Source organism: Mesocricetus auratus, unplaced genomic scaffold (genome assembly GCF_017639785.1).
Source record: "Mesocricetus auratus isolate SY011 unplaced genomic scaffold, BCM_Maur_2.0 Super-Scaffold_100004, whole genome shotgun sequence".
In the NCBI taxonomy this organism is placed as follows: Eukaryota; Metazoa; Chordata; class Mammalia; order Rodentia; family Cricetidae; genus Mesocricetus; species Mesocricetus auratus.
Genome location: NW_024429189.1, coordinates 118,237,122 through 118,252,830, shown reverse-complemented (window position 1 = coordinate 118,252,830; position 15,709 = coordinate 118,237,122).

Sequence of the window (15,709 nt, the reverse complement as noted above, 5' to 3'; positions counted from 1 at the left end):
AGAACCGGGTCTCCTGCCAGTGAGCTTCTTGTCAAAGGCACTGACTCCATGTGTTGAATTACTGCCTGAATGAGGGCTGTGGAGAAGTTGTATCTACAGTTAGGAACGGTTGCTTATTATAATTGTAATCCTCATCACGATAGGGTCCCACAGGCCATATGCCAATCATGGATGTCAAGAAAGCATCATGGTCTAAAGGTGCTTTCTTCCTGAAAACCTGGGAAGGAGATATGTAAGGGAAATCCATAGGATGTTTCTTAAGTTTGAACCAATTAAGGGTTGATTCTTCCTAGATGTAGGGGGATAATTAACCCATCTCATATTACAGAAAGGACAAGAGTCCCTGTATTAGTTATTTTTCTATTGTTCTGACAAGATCACATGGCCTGTTCTGACAAGGAAAGCAGTTTATTGGGATCTGCCCCTGCCCCCAAGTACTGGGATTACAGGTGCATGCTATCACATGAGTGTTTGTCTGCATGTAGATATGTGTACCATGTGATTGCCTGTTCCTGAGGAGGTCAGAAGAGGGCATCAGATGCACTGGAAATGAAGCTTGATCTTCTGCGAGAACAATAAATGCTTTTAACCACTGAACCACTCTCCAGGCCCCATGTGGCTTTTTTTTTTCCGAGACAGGGTTTCTCTGTGTAGCTTTGGAACCTGTCCTGACACTCCCTATGTAGACCAGGCTGGCCTTGAACTCACAAAGATCCGCCTGCCTCTGCCTTTCAAATGCTGGAATTAAAGGCATGAGCCACCACTGCCCGGCCCATGTGGTTTTTTAATGTGGGTGCTAGGGATTGAACTCAGATCTCCATGCTTGTGCAATAAACTCACTGAGCTATCACTTTAGACCACCATGGCTGGCTTTACTGTGATTTTTTTTAGACAGGGTCTCATTATGTATTCAACTCACTGTGTAGACCAGGATATCCTCATATTCACAGAGGATCTGTCTCCTGAGCACTGGAATTAAAGGCTTGTGCTAGCATCCCTGGCCTGTGTTATGAAGTTGTCTGCAGGAAAGAACTCTTAATGAACTTTCTACAGAGTTGACCAATAGCAAGGCCCCGCTCTCCATGGTGTGGAAAAAGCACTGTTTTCCTTCTTCTCTGACATTCTAGAACAGGGCTGTCTGACAGATCTCTGACTGTGGTGGAAATGCTCTATATTGGTGCCATCCGATATGGCAGTCACCAGTCACATGTATCTGCTCAGTTTCCAAAACGACAAAAGAGCTTCTGAGAAACTAAGTCCTGTTTACTTCATTTTGATCAATTCACGTTTGAGTTGTCACCTGTGGCTACTGGCTGTCCTGCTGCACAGCCCAGTTCTAGGCTGACAGATTTCAGGACTAGACAATGTGGGGCTTGAATTCCAATTCCTCTCTTTATCTTGCAGGTGACCCAACACACGTCACTCACCTCTTTAGTACTCGGTTTCCCCACCTGTAAAATATACAAGTGACAACATCCAGGTTTGTCATAAAGATTAAATAAAATATGGAGTCAGATAAGGTGTAGCATGTCTCTCATCCCAGCACTCGGGAGGCGGGAGAAGCAGGGAGATTAGGAGTTCAAATTTATCTATCGTGAACTATGAAGTGAGCGCTATAGCACTTAGTGAGCATGCGGCAGGGCCCTGGATTCCAATCGCTAACACGCAGAAGGGGAAAAAACAGAAAACACACACAAAACTTTATTAGCTAGGCCTCTAGCGTCCTAGTGAAGCAGCGATTGCCAATGTGAGAAGCCCTGCCGGTAACAGAGCTCAGTGTTCTTTGATATTTGATGCTATTTGGGGATGAGGGCTGGAAGGGGGTCATGTAAAAGGACTGTAAAGGAATGGAATTATTTATTGCACGGTAAGGAGGTGGTATCCCTGAGCCCCTTTCAAGAGGAAATAGACGTTGAGCTTGGATGGAGGCCAAGTACATGAGACAAGCTTAATGGTTGTCACTTGGCGAGGTGCCCAGGTTCAGCATGGATGAGACTGTGTGACCTGAGAGAGGCTCAGGAGACTGGGAATGGAGCTAACAGCTTCTAAATTCACATCTTTGATGTTTTTGAAGCAAGCCAGACAAGAGCTGGATGATAATTGTTTCCTCCTCAGGCACTTAATGACTGTCTGACCTTGGTCATGTTCACCTTTCTGGGCCTCTTTTCTCTTCCCTACAGGCCAACTCCTCCCCCCAGTGCTGGGATGTAATCCACAGCCTTGAATTTCTTAGGGAAGCTCGGCACAGAACTAAATCTCTAACCCTTGGCTCTCACTTTCATCTGTGCCTCCTTGAAGACTTCCTGTGAGGATTTGCTGAAGGTATAACAAGCATGAAACACTACCCTAAATGTAAGGCACAGTAAATGACAAGGCATGGGGAGAGTAATGGTGTCAATATCAGAGCCAGGAGTCACAGAAGCCAGGTAATCAAACCAAGGCTTGCACTTAGCTCCCAGGATTTGATTTTGTCTTTTGCATGTACATCTCGTGCAGCACAGTGACCAGCCCATAGCAACAAACAAAGACATCTATTAAAAACATACATTAGGCCGGGCGGTGGTGGCGCATGCCTTTAATCCCAGCACTAGGGAGGCAGAGGCAGGTGGAGCTCTGGGAGTTCCAGGCTAGGCTGGACCGACAGCCTCCAAAACAATACAGAGAAACCCTGTCTCGTAAAAACAAAACAAAAAACAAAACAAAAAAACATACATTAGAAGCCTTTATTCCCAGCATTCAGGAGGCAGAGGCAGGTGGGTCTCTGTGAGTTTGACACCAGCCTGGTCTACAGATAAGTTCCAGGACAGGCTCCAAAGCTACAGAGAAACCCCATCTTGAAAAACAAACAAAAAAGAAGCCTTTAATCCCAGCACATGCGAGGTAGAGGCAGGTGGATCTCTGTGAGGCCACCCAGGGCTACAGAGTGAGACCCTATGTCAAAAAGAAAACAAGAAAAAACAAAAGTTAGGGCCAGCATGATGGCTCATCAGGTAAGGATGTTTGTTGCCAAGACTGATAATCTGAATTCAGTCCTCAGGATCTATATGGTGTAAATTGAGAACTCCCAAAAGTTGTCCTCTTTTGTCCCCATGCATGGCATGGTACATGTGACCCACATACGTAAAATAAATATTAAAAACATAAATTATGGGGTCTGGAGAGATTGATGAGATGTTAAGAGTGTTTAGTGTGTAAAATGATGATGACTGACTTTGGATCCCAGCATCCATGTACCAACCAACCCAAGAATGGTCTTGAGATAGCCTATAACCCCAGTGCTATGGGGAGCAGCGACAGGAGGATTGCTTCAAAGGAATGGGGTGGAGAGTGACATAGAAACTCTGATATCTTCCTCCAGGTTCCCCATGTGGACACACACAGGCATGTGCACCCCACCCCAACACAAACATGTACACATACACCACATATTCTCCTGCCTATCCCCCCTCACACATAATTAGAAAAGCAGTTTCTTAAGAAAAAAAGACAGAAAAGTATACTATACAAGGGGTGGTGGTGGCACACACCTGTAATCTTGGCTCCCAGAGTCCTGAGGCAGGAGCAAGTTCAAGGTCAATGTTATGAGTAGTTTTTTTTTGTCAACCTGACTCTCAGAATCATTGCAGAACCCTACCCCTGGGTATGTCCGGCAGGGTGCTTCCGGAAAGATTTGACTGGGTGGGAAAGGCCTGGAGTTCAGGAATGGTTCAAACGGCTGTGGTTTCTGCTGACTGCAGATGCAGAGACCAGCCACCACCTGCTCCTGCCACCATGCCTTTCTCACCAGGGCACACTGTGTCCCCTTGAACCATGAACCAAGATAAACCTCCTTCCTGAGGTTGCTTTTTATCAGATAGTTGGTCACACAAGCAAGAAGAGTGACTACAGCTTGGGTGACATAGCACGTCTTCAGGAAAAGAAAGAGCCATCATTTATCTCTTGTCAGCAGGTTTTTTAAAGCATAGTACCAGTGCTGTAAAGGGTAGAGAGGGGAGTGTTTGGACTCCCTGATGGTGGCAGTAGGAGACTGGCGCACACAGTAGGGAAAGCTCACAGTTATGAGAGACTATTTGAGTTGGACCTTTCCACTTTCAGATTTAGATGCAATTATGCCTACCCTAGTCCCTTCTTCCTTCCTTCTTCTATCTCTTCATTCTTTCCTTTCTTCCTTCTTCCAACTTTTTCTTTCTTTCTGTCTCAAGGTCTCTGACATCCCAGGATGATCCAGAAATTTCTGTGTAGCCAAAGATGACCTTGAATTCTTGATCCTCTTGCCCCTACCTCGAAAATTCTGGGATTAAAGCCATGCACCACCACCCCTGGCACTAATGCAGTGCTCGAACCCAGAGCTGCATGTGTCTCTGGAAATGTTCTACCCATTGAGCTTCATGCCCATCCTGACCTCAGTGTCCAGCAGGGAAACATGCCCAGCATTAGGGGGATGGAGAGACGTAACCCCAGCACTTAACAGGCTAAGGTAGAATTGTCAGCTCAAGGCCAGCCTAGCCTACATAGTGAAACCCTGTCTCAAGAAACGAAAACAAAATCAGGATACCTTTACTCCCAGCACTCGGGAGGCAGAGACAGGAGGATCTCTATGAGTTTAAGGCCAGCCTGGTCTGCTGAGCGAGTTCCAGGACAACCTCCAAAGGATATTGGCTACTCTTCCAGAGGCCCCCGGCTGGGTTCCTAGCACCCACATCAGGCAGCTCACAACTACCTGTAACTCCAGCTCTAGAGGATCTGAAGCCTTCTTCTGGTCACCATGAGCACCTGCATCCATGTATACATACTAACACACACGCACACACGCGCACACACACACACACACACACACACTAAATAAAAATCAAAAAACAAAACCTGGCTACACTACCCTGAGGCCTCTCATGACAGCAAGTGGCTGGAAGGAGAGGTGTCCCCAGCTAAGTAGGAAATGTGCACTTCCCTTTGATGTTTCCCCGCCCATTCTGTCTCCTCCCTTCTCATCACCTATCTCAGAAGCATTTGACTTTGCCATGTTAGTGTCCTTTAAAGTAGTGGAATGACCTGGTCCTGATCCCCTGTCGCTGAAATTTTGCAAGCTAAGGCTTAGAAACTACTTGTTAGAGGTATTAGGGAGGGATTTCAAAAGCCCAGGAAGGGGGAGCTGGAGATTTAGCTTAGTTGATAGAGTCCTTGCCGAACATGCTCAAAGCCCTGGGCTTGGACCCTCGCACTGCGTGAGAACAGGCATGGTGACACAGGCCTATCAGTCTAGCTCTAAGGAGATGGAGGCCGAAGGACCAGAAGTTCTCGGTCACCTTTTTCTCAGCTACCTGGCAAACTTGTGGCCAGCCTCGGATATATGAGACCCTGTCACAAAAACATAAACAAATGCAGTTAGAGAACCTAGATTACAGAATGTGTAGGTAGTTCCTTCCAGGCTGAAATGGTGAATACTTATTTAGCACTTTTCAGTATTCTTAAGGGGTGATGATAGTAAAACACCAGTGGTTTGAAGAGAGAAAGGGAAGGTTTAAGTTGGGAAGGGGATAGAAGGACAGAGCAGAGAAGTGGGTTATCAGGAGGGAGAAACACTAAAGATCTAAAGTATGTATGTATGTATGTATGTATGTATGTATGTATGTATGTACGTATGTATCTATAATATCCTATCCTGGGGGCAGGTGCTAAGGCCCCCAGATGCCAAAGGCTATCAAACAAAATGATGAGTGTCAGATGTAGATTACCTCTCCGTGACTTGTTGACCAGGAGGTCCTATAGACAATTCCCATTTCCAAGCATTACAGGGTGTTGCCATTGCTCTTGGTTACCATTCCAAACTTGACAGTAAGACCCTATTGCTGGCCGGGCGTTGGTGGCGCACGCCTTTAATCCCAGCACTCGGGAGGCAGAGGCAGGCGGATCTCTGTGAGTTCGAGGCCAGCCTGGTCTACAGAGCGAGTTCCAGGACAACCTCCAAAGCCACAGAGTAACCCTGTCTCGAAAAACCAAAAAAAAAAAAAAAAAAAAAAAAAAAAAAGACCCTATTGCTGAAGATACCACATACTTGTGTCACAGGATATGGAGAAATCGAGTTGTTAATGACCTAAACATTTCATCCCTACTGGCTAGCTTTCTCAGTGCCTAAAGGTGCTATACAGTCTGCTGGGGAGAAAAGTAATCAACAGTTCTAGTCAGCTGTGACCCTGGTAAGCTACAACTAGCATGGACAGATGTGTCCATCGGTGCGATAGTGGGAAGAACGTTATGGGAATAATCAACCACTTTCTGATTGGATTTATTGCTGCTTCAAGAAAAGGAAAGCAAGGCCAGATGTGGTAATGTATGCCTTTAAAACTAGCACCTGGGAGGCCAAGGCAGATGGACATTGTAAGTTCAAGGTCAGCCTGGTCTACATCGTGAGTTTCAGGCCAGTCAGGGCTCTCTCTCTCTCTCTCTCTCTCTCTCTTTCTCTCTCACACACACACCAGAAAGAAAATAAAAGGAACTCATGAATATTACTATCAACTGGAACAAGAATTCATGGGTGGCTAGGTCATAGGCACTAGAAGAGAACCTACTACTATTATTTTGCTAAATGGACATAATGTCTATTTTTATAGCTGTAGATTAGTGCTGCTATCAACCCTCATCAGAGAAGCTTCTTTTTGCAGTAGGTGGCAATTAGTGTAGAGACTCACAAGTGGTCAGAATGCAGAGAATAAGACACTATAGAAGCCAGACGGTGGTGGCGCACGCCTTTAATCCCAGCACTCGGGAGGCAGAGGCAGGCGGATCTCTGTGAGTTTGAGGCCAGCCTGGTCTACAAGAGTGAGTTCCAGGACAGCTTCCAAAGCCACAGAGAAACCCTGTCTCGAAAAACCAAAAAAAAACAAAAAAAAAAAGACTATAGAATGTTCAGCCCTAAATGGGACATGTATTCATACTATCTTTTCTTGAGGAATGGGGCAAACAGAATTGTAAGAGCCAGAGACTGCAGAGGAGCCCAGATGTATTAAGCCTCGCCATAGGCCCAAGCAGCTTTACTCATCAGCTAATAAAAGCACCACACATTTGCAGCAAACAGAAGACCTCCCGCATCAGCTGGGCTCTTTACACATACATCTGAGCCCATGGCACATCTTCCCCCACACACCCCAACTCACGTGCAGCAAGCTCTTTGGAATACAAAAACCTTGAAAACTAAAGCACACACGGCTTGGGCCACTCTCACAGCTCCCTTGACCAAAGAGAAGGTGGGAGGCTGTGAATACATGCCCCTCCTTCCCCAGAGATGCCATCCTCCCCTGCCAAGCTCGCATCACTCCTTTGTATCCCCACATCCTGTCTCTCATCTGGGGGTGGGGGCTTCCCCTCTTCACACACTTGTGGAAAATATCACTTGTCCTTTCTCTCTCTCTCTCTCTCTGTGTGTGTGTGTGTGTGTGTGTGTGTGTGTGTGTGGTGTGTGTGTGATGTGCACACACGTATGTATGCATGTGAAGGCCCGAGGTAGACATTAGGTGTTTTTCCTCAATGGCTCAACAATGCTGGGGGGACAAAAATTCCTTGATGAATCTGAAGTTCATCAGTTTGACTAGACTGAACTGTAGGAATCCACTTTCTGTCTGTCCCATCACCTCTGCACCAGGTCCGGCTGGGGTTACAGGCATAAACTGTCATATCTAGCTTTTTAACTTTTAAAATCAAATTTATTTGTCTGTGTGTGTGTGTGTGTGTGTGTGTGTGTGTGTGTGTGTGTGCGCGCGCGCGCGCGTGCGCGCGCGCCCGCACATGCCTGTGTGTAGGTTTGTTCAGTGTGTGCATGTTATGGTATATGTGGTACATGTGGAAGTCAGAGGGCAATTTGCAGGAGTCAGTTCTGTCCTTCTACTGTGTAGGTCCCAGGAATCAAACTCAGGTCCTCAGTCTTGCTGGCCAGTGCCTTTATCCACTGAGGCCTCTCACTAGTCCAATAACCATATTTTCATGGGTTCTGATGATCTAAACTCAGGTTCCCATGCTTATGCGGCAGGACTTTACCTGTTGAACCATCTCCTCAGCCTTGTTTTTCTTTAACTTACAGAAACCAGAGCTCAATATCTACCTTTCAACCTCTTCCCTAGCGACAGCCTTCTATGGCCTTCTCTCTCACAGCATTTGGCCTTCAGTCTGTCATCCTTTACTTGAGACTTGCTAAAGTGGATTGGGTAGAATGTCATTACTGAAACTGATACCCAAGATAAATAAATCAGTTTGTGTGTATGAAAGATTTGTTTGGACTCATAGTTTAAAAGTCCCAGTCTGGCTGTATGGGCAGAGGCAGGTGGATCCCTGAGTTTCAGGTCAGCCTGGTTTACAAAATGAGTTCCAGAACAGCCAGGACTACACACACAGAGAAGCCCTGTCTCTAAACAAACAAACAAAACAAAATTTTAAAAAAGCCCCGGTCTGTAATTGTCTGGATCTATTGCTTTTAAAATCTGTGCTAAGGGGACACATTGTGGCAGGACGTCATGGTAGAGTAAACTGTGCATGTGGCCAGGAAGCAAGCACGAGAAGAAGGGGCTGGATACCAATAGTCTGCTTCAAGGGATCTATTCAAGGACCCCTAACTTACACATTGAAACCGAGATTTCCCCTGGAGGTAGGGATATAGCTTGGTTGATAGAATACTTGCCCTGTGTACACTGAGCCTTAAATTTAATCCCCAGTATCACATAAACCAGATGTGGGAGCACACAGGTATAATCCTAGCAGTGTGATGTGGAGGCCGGAGGATCACAAGTTCAAGGTCATCCTTTGACATAATACATTTAAGACCAACCTGGGAAACATGATGGCCTAGCTAAAAAAATAACATAAAATAAAAGAATATGTTAAAAAGTACAAGAAGAGAAGGAGAAGGGGAACTGAAGAAGTGTTGGTGAGATGCGGGCTGTCAAATCTGGCAGCCTGAGTTCTGTCCCCAGGACCTGCATGGTGGAAGGAGAGAACCAACGCCTGAATAATCCTACCACACTTGCACATGGTCACACACAAATGCATGCATTAACATCTGAAAGGACCGCAGGCATTTGGGCACATACACAACTCTAATCCCAGCACTATGGCAGCCAAGTCAAGAGATCTCTGAGGGTTCATGGCCAGCAAGGGCTGCAAGATGGCCATCTCAAGACAGGAGGCAGGGGTGGTGACAACTTTTGAGGTTTTCTTTCCAGTGCTGGGGCTCAAATTCAGAGCACTGTGTATGCTAAACAAGGGCTCTACCACTGAGCCATATACACCCTTAGCCCTAAGGTGGCTCGAACACTGCTGGCTGAATTATTTTGTTTATAATCACCAGCCTCATCTAGTGTATTTAAGTATAGCAGCCCAAAGAGACACAGACTCATTCCTATCTCTCCCAAACTGGAAACAACCATTTCAACGGATGGATCAACAAACAATCTGATGCATCCATACAATGGTATTCTATTCACCAACGAGGATTGAATTTTGTGGTGTAGTGTTACACTCCTTTAATCCTACCACTCAGGAGGCAGAGGCGGGTAGATCTCTGTGAGTTCAAGGCCAGCCAGAGTACACAATAAGGTCCTGCCAAAAAGTGGGATGGAGTTCCGAATGTTAGTCCTCTCAATAGCTTTGATGAATCTCAAAGGCATTCTGAGAAAAGAGGTTTTGGGGTTGCAGTGATGGTTCAGTAGTTTAGAGCATTTGTAGTTCTTGCAGAGGACCTCAGCTTGGTTCCCAGCACCTGCAGGTGACAACCATTTGTAGCTCCAGTTCCAGGGGGACCGATGCCCCCTTCTGGCCTTCAATGGCACTGCACACAGCACATGGTGCACAGTTACACACACCGGCAAATGTTCATATCTTTAAAAAAAAAGTGCATCTCAAAGTACATTACTTCTATAGGATTCTGCTTATGTGAAAAGTGAAACCATAGTGATGGGCCTGTGTTTGCCCAGGTTAGGAGTGGGAGGACTGTGTCACTACAAAGGGAAATCGGAGGGTTTTTTTTTTCAGGCGACAGAACTACTCTGTATCCTGTTTGTGGTGTTCATTATGCAAACCTGAATGTGTGAAAATTCATAGAGCTATCTGTACACACAGCAGAAAAAAGAGCAGGGTGAATTTCACTCTCTGACAAGACAAGCAGCAGGCAGTAGTCAGCTTCCAAGCTGATGCGTAACGATCCTCACCTCCTTGCACTTGGGACCCAGGGACTCCTCTCCCATTAACTAGGGCTAGCCTAAGGTTTCAGAAAAAATTAGAGGAGGGACACTGTGTGACTTCTGAAGCTGGTCATAAATAGATGTCTAGAGCCATGCACTTTCTGGAAGTTAGACCACTGTTGCAAACACTTCAGAGTGGCCCTATGGGAAGGAATCATGTTCTAAGCCAATCGCCAGCACCAGTTCACCAGCTGGAATCCTTGAAGATGGAGCTTGTGCACTGCCTAAGCCTTCAGGCAACTGCAGCCCCAGTCAGCAACTGACTGTAGCCTCACCACAAATCCTGGGACATATATTGGAACTCCTGGCCCATGTACACTGAGAGACAATACATGATTCATTTGTTTCATTTCCTTCCGTTTCTTTTCTTTTTTTTCTTTTTTCTTTTTGGTTTTTCGAGACAGGGTTTTCCTGTGGCTTTGGAGACTGTCCTGGAACTCGCTCGGTAGACCAGGCTGGTCTCGAACTCACAGTGATCCGCCTGCCTCTGCCTCCCGAGTGCTGGGATTAAAGGCGTGCGCCACCAACGCCCGGCTCCTTTTCTTTTTTTTAAGACAGAGTTTCACTGTGTTTCTCAGTCTGTCCAGAAACTTGTAATCTTCCAAACTCTTTCTTACCCATTAAAAATGGGAGCAAATTCATATTGGTGTGTGTGTGTGTGTGTGTGTGTGTGTGTGTGTGAACCTGTATGTGTGCATGTGAAGGCGACATGTTCCTCTATCATTCTCCATTTAATTTTTTGTTGTTTTGAGACAGGGTCTCACTATGTAAACCCGGGTGGCCTAGAGATCATACATCAGACTGCCCTCAAACTCACAGAGATCTGTCTGCTTCTGCATCCCAGGTGTTAGTATACACCCTAGTGGATATTCTCTATGTAATTTTTGAGACAGGGTCTCTTTCTGGAGTGCACTGTTTAGCAGGACTGGCTGGTCAGCAAGGGGAGCACTTGTCTTCACAAGTCCAGCATTGGGTTATAGGTGGCCACTGTCCCACACACAGAGCTTCCACATGGGGGCTGGGGCTCCCAACGCAGGTGTTCATGCTTGCGCAGCAGACACTTTACCACTGAGCCATTTCCTTGGCCCTGTGCTTTGTGTAGATGATAACCCCAGGTCAGTTCTAAGTAGTTACTCACTGGCTGGTGGCAAAGCTGGGCCTTGTGCACAAGCCTTTGGGTCACAAGCCTGGTATCCTTTCTTATATTTTTGGTTGTGAGCCTAGCCTTTAACGGCTGAGCCATCTCTCCAGCCCTTGGTATCCTTTCTTAAGGTTTATCCGGTGTCAAACTCTCAGTGTCACAGTGGAAGAGGCGTCAGTAGCTCAGAGTAGACAGAGCCTGTCACCAACAAGTTCTTTGCCTCTCACTAACCCTTCCACCACAGAGCGTTGGCCCCAAGCCTTGGCCCTCTGAACTCTACTCCCAAAAGTCTAATCCTCTGGTGACAGGAGGGGCTTCCTCTCCAGGTGACTAAGCTCTCAGGTTCCTGTTTGCTCTCTGACAACAGCTGGGAAAGATGGTCTCACCTTGAGCAAACAGTGGGGGCAGAGCACAGGACACTTGTGGAAGGCAGTGCCCAGATGGACTGACAGACTTCAACGCCTACTGAGGCCTGCCAAGACTCGCCAGGTATTTCAGACAGCATGTTTGATCTCTAACAGCTCCAGACAGGGTGAGCAGGCTGGTGGAATGGCAGTGCTCTGTCCCCACCAAGCCTCTGGGATGCATTGGCTATGGCTGCAATTGCAGTTCTCACAGTGACCGGCAAGGCAGAGTGGAGTGATGCCTCACACAGGCTTCACAGGTCGGGGTGACATTAGTATGTGTAATTAAAGATGTATTTTTTATTATTGTTGTTGTGTGTGTGTGATGGGGTGGGGGTTGGCAGCATTGTGTAAGGCCAAGGACAGCTTCATGGAGTCAGTTCTCTTTGGCCCTTACTTGGGTTACAGGGATTAAACTCGGGTTTCAGGCTTGGGTGGTGAGTGCCTTTCTTTACCTGCTGGGCCATCTTACTGTCCCCATGTATAATTGTTCTAATCCAATTAAATTTATCTGGCTAGGGAAATGGGTCAGTAGGTGAAATTCTTGCTAGGCAAATATAAGGACCTGAGTTTGATCCTTAGAACCCATGCAAAAAAGCTGAGAAGAGGGCAGGAAAGACGGCTTGGCAGTTAAGAGAACGGGCTCCTCTTGTAGAGGACCTGGGTTTAGGTCCCAGCACCCACAACCGTTTGTAACCCCAATTCCAGGAAACCCAAAGCCCTCTAATGTCTTCCATAGGCACTAAACTGGAATGTGCTATGCAGACATACATGCAGGCAAACACTTACACATTAAAGTAATATAAGAACAACAATATTAAAGCCAGGAAGGACAGACATGTCTGTAATCCCAGCACAATACAGGGGAGGTAGAGACAGGAAGTTCACTGGGCTCACTTGTCAGGAAGTCTACTTTAGTTGGGTAGTGGCACATGCCTTTAATTGCAGCACTCAGGGGGCAGAGGCAGGAGGATCTCTGTGAGTTTGAGGCCAACCTGGTCTACAGAGTGTCCGGATAGGCTCCAAAGCTACAGAGAAACTGTCTCAAAAGACCAAAATCAAGTTTACTTTAATTGGTGAGAGACTCAGTGAGAGACCCTGTCTCAGATAACAAGGTTGGGGGATGTGGCGATATCTCGGTGGGTAAATTTGTGTGTAGTGCAAGTCTAATGACCTGACTTGAGATCCCCAGCCTAAAATCTGGACACAGAGGCACTTGTTGTAATCTCATTATGCCCTATAAGAAATGGATGGGTCAACAGAACTGCATGAAGCTCTTAGGCTAGCTGACCTGGCATCTGCAGTAGTGAACAAAAAGAGAAATCCTGCCTCAAACAAGGCTTGAGTTCATCCTCTTACATGTTAACACATACATACACATACAATGATATGTAATAGTTCTTTTTGTCCCACTAGCCAGTTCCCAAATAATAACAGAGACATATTAATTAATTATGAAAGCTTAGTCTTAGCTTAGGCTTATTCCACTAGCTCTTTTTTGTTTGTTTGTTTTCGAGACAGGGTATCTCTGTATTGTTCTGAAGGCTGTCCTGGAACTTGCTCTGTAGACCAGGCTGGCCTCAAACTCACAGAGACCCGCCAGCCTCTGCCTCCCAAGTGCTGGGATTAAAGGTGTGTGCCACCTATGCCCAGCTCCACCAGCTCTTCTAACTTAAATTAATCCGTATATTTTTTTTATCAGTCTATGTTCTACCATGTGGTGTTTACCTCTCCCCCACTCTAAGTGTCTGACTCTCCCACATTTGGCTGGCTTCTCTGTCTCTCTTCTTCCCAGAGTCCTCTCTGTGCCTGCAAGACCTGCTTATACCTCCTGCCTAGCTCTTTTATTTAGCTATTTAGCTATTTAGTTCTTTATTAAACCAATCAGAAGGTGCCTTGACAAACATACATCTTTACAATATAAAAAATTATTCCACAACACTTATATACACCACAAACATATTATACATATATAACACACATTATACATACACAGCACACACATTATATGCAACACACATATAATACATATGCAACCCATATACTAAACATATACAACATACATACATTATATACATATACATATGCACACACATCAGGAAGACATTAAGAATCCCAACATTGAACTCTGGCTTACATAAACACACACACACACACACACACACACACACATTCACACTTACACATATGAAAACATACACACACAAACATGTACACACAAATATACCACGGATTAATGCAAAAAATAATTTAATTTAAAACAGGGCATGGTATAATCCCATGGGTCACCTGAGAAACAGAGGCACATGGATCTTTAAAGCCAGCCTGGACCACATAGCAAGTTTGAGACCAGCTAGGGCTACATAATGAAACCTTGTCTCAAGTTCTTAAAAACAAAAGGTTGTGAATGCAGAACGGCTGCAGCCCTCTGGGAGGCAGCCCAGCAGCAAGCCTGGTCTACATAGGGCTGCCTGGAGCAGTAGGTTCTCCGGAGCCTCTCCTTGAAAGCTCCTTAGGTTACCCTCACCAAGGGGGCCTTGGGAAGCACCCAGAGCCATTTGCAGGGATTATGTCCTTGTTCCTGTGCTGTAGGGTGGTGGGCTGGGGTGTGCAACCAGAAGAGCAAATCTATGAACCCAAATTCATGAGTAAACAAAGGGAATCTTTTGTTGTTGTTGTTTTCAATTTCATACGTATGGGAATTTTGCCTGCTTGTATGTTTCAACACCACATGCGTGCCTCCTGTCTACAAAGACCAGAAAAGGTGGTCGGATCTCCTAGGACTGAATTACGAGACGATGGTAGCAACCATATGGGTGCTGGGAATCCACCCCAGGTCCTGGGTGCTGGTTAAAAGCCTGTGGTGCCTTTTAACTGCTGAGCAATCTCTCCAACCCCACGGAGACACAGAAGGGGTGGGGTAGAGAAAAAGGAAGAGGGAGAGTTGAGCTCTTCTCTCCACTTTTTGTTCACTTCAAAGAAGCCTAGTGTACAAGCCTAACAGCCTCAGTAAAAGCTAGTGCCCACTGCCTGAAAATAAAGCTGCCTTCCTTCCTCCTCTCCTTACTGGGGCTGGGGTAGGGGCTGGGGGTGAGGGTGCCTTGGTTGAGAACCTGACAGGGCAGGACCATGTGACAAAATCTACGTTGTGAGATTTTATTCAAATCTCTTCTTGGGAACAAATTCATTGAGGACTGGAAGACTTCCTCTGAAATGTTGGTTGCAACAGTAGGCAAGAATGGCAGGTTTCTACTTATAAGGCTTTACTTATCAGTAGTCCTGGGTTGCAGGCATCACCAGGTAAATAGTGAGGAGAGCAGCAACAAAACATTCCCAGAAGCCCCTCTCCCCAGGGGAGTGTCTCAGGAGACCTGGAGGAGGACCACTAGGAGTGGTGGCTTGGAAGGGCAGCGCAGTATTTTTACAACTCCAGTTCTGATGAAAATTGACTGCGTTGGGTCATTTGGTTCCTTCAGATTTTCTGGGCTGGATGTTTTTACTTCTCTGGGTCTCCACATGCTATGGGGAGAAGGCACTGGACTTAGATCTCAATGTGTTGATTCTCACTCTAGATCTGTACAGACCTGGCTGGTATAACCTGGGAAGCTTCAGATGAACCTTGGTTCAATCACTGGCTAATGCTCAACTCAAATTAAGTCAGAGCCTGTGCTCAACTCAAATAAGACATCCTTCCAAAGGATGTCTTGGCAGACAACATTTATACTGTCAGCCCCAATTTGCTTTGTTTTTTAGCTTTTTGAGACAGGTTCTCATTATGTAGCTCAGTTGGACCTGGAAAGCATTATGCAGGCCAGGCTGGGCTTGCCTTGCAGCAATCGGCTTGCCTCTGTCTCCCTCGTGTATTACCACACCCAGCTTCTTGTTTTTGTTGTTTGGTGTGTGTGGTGCATGCCTGCTTCCAGTATGGCTGTATGAGCAGG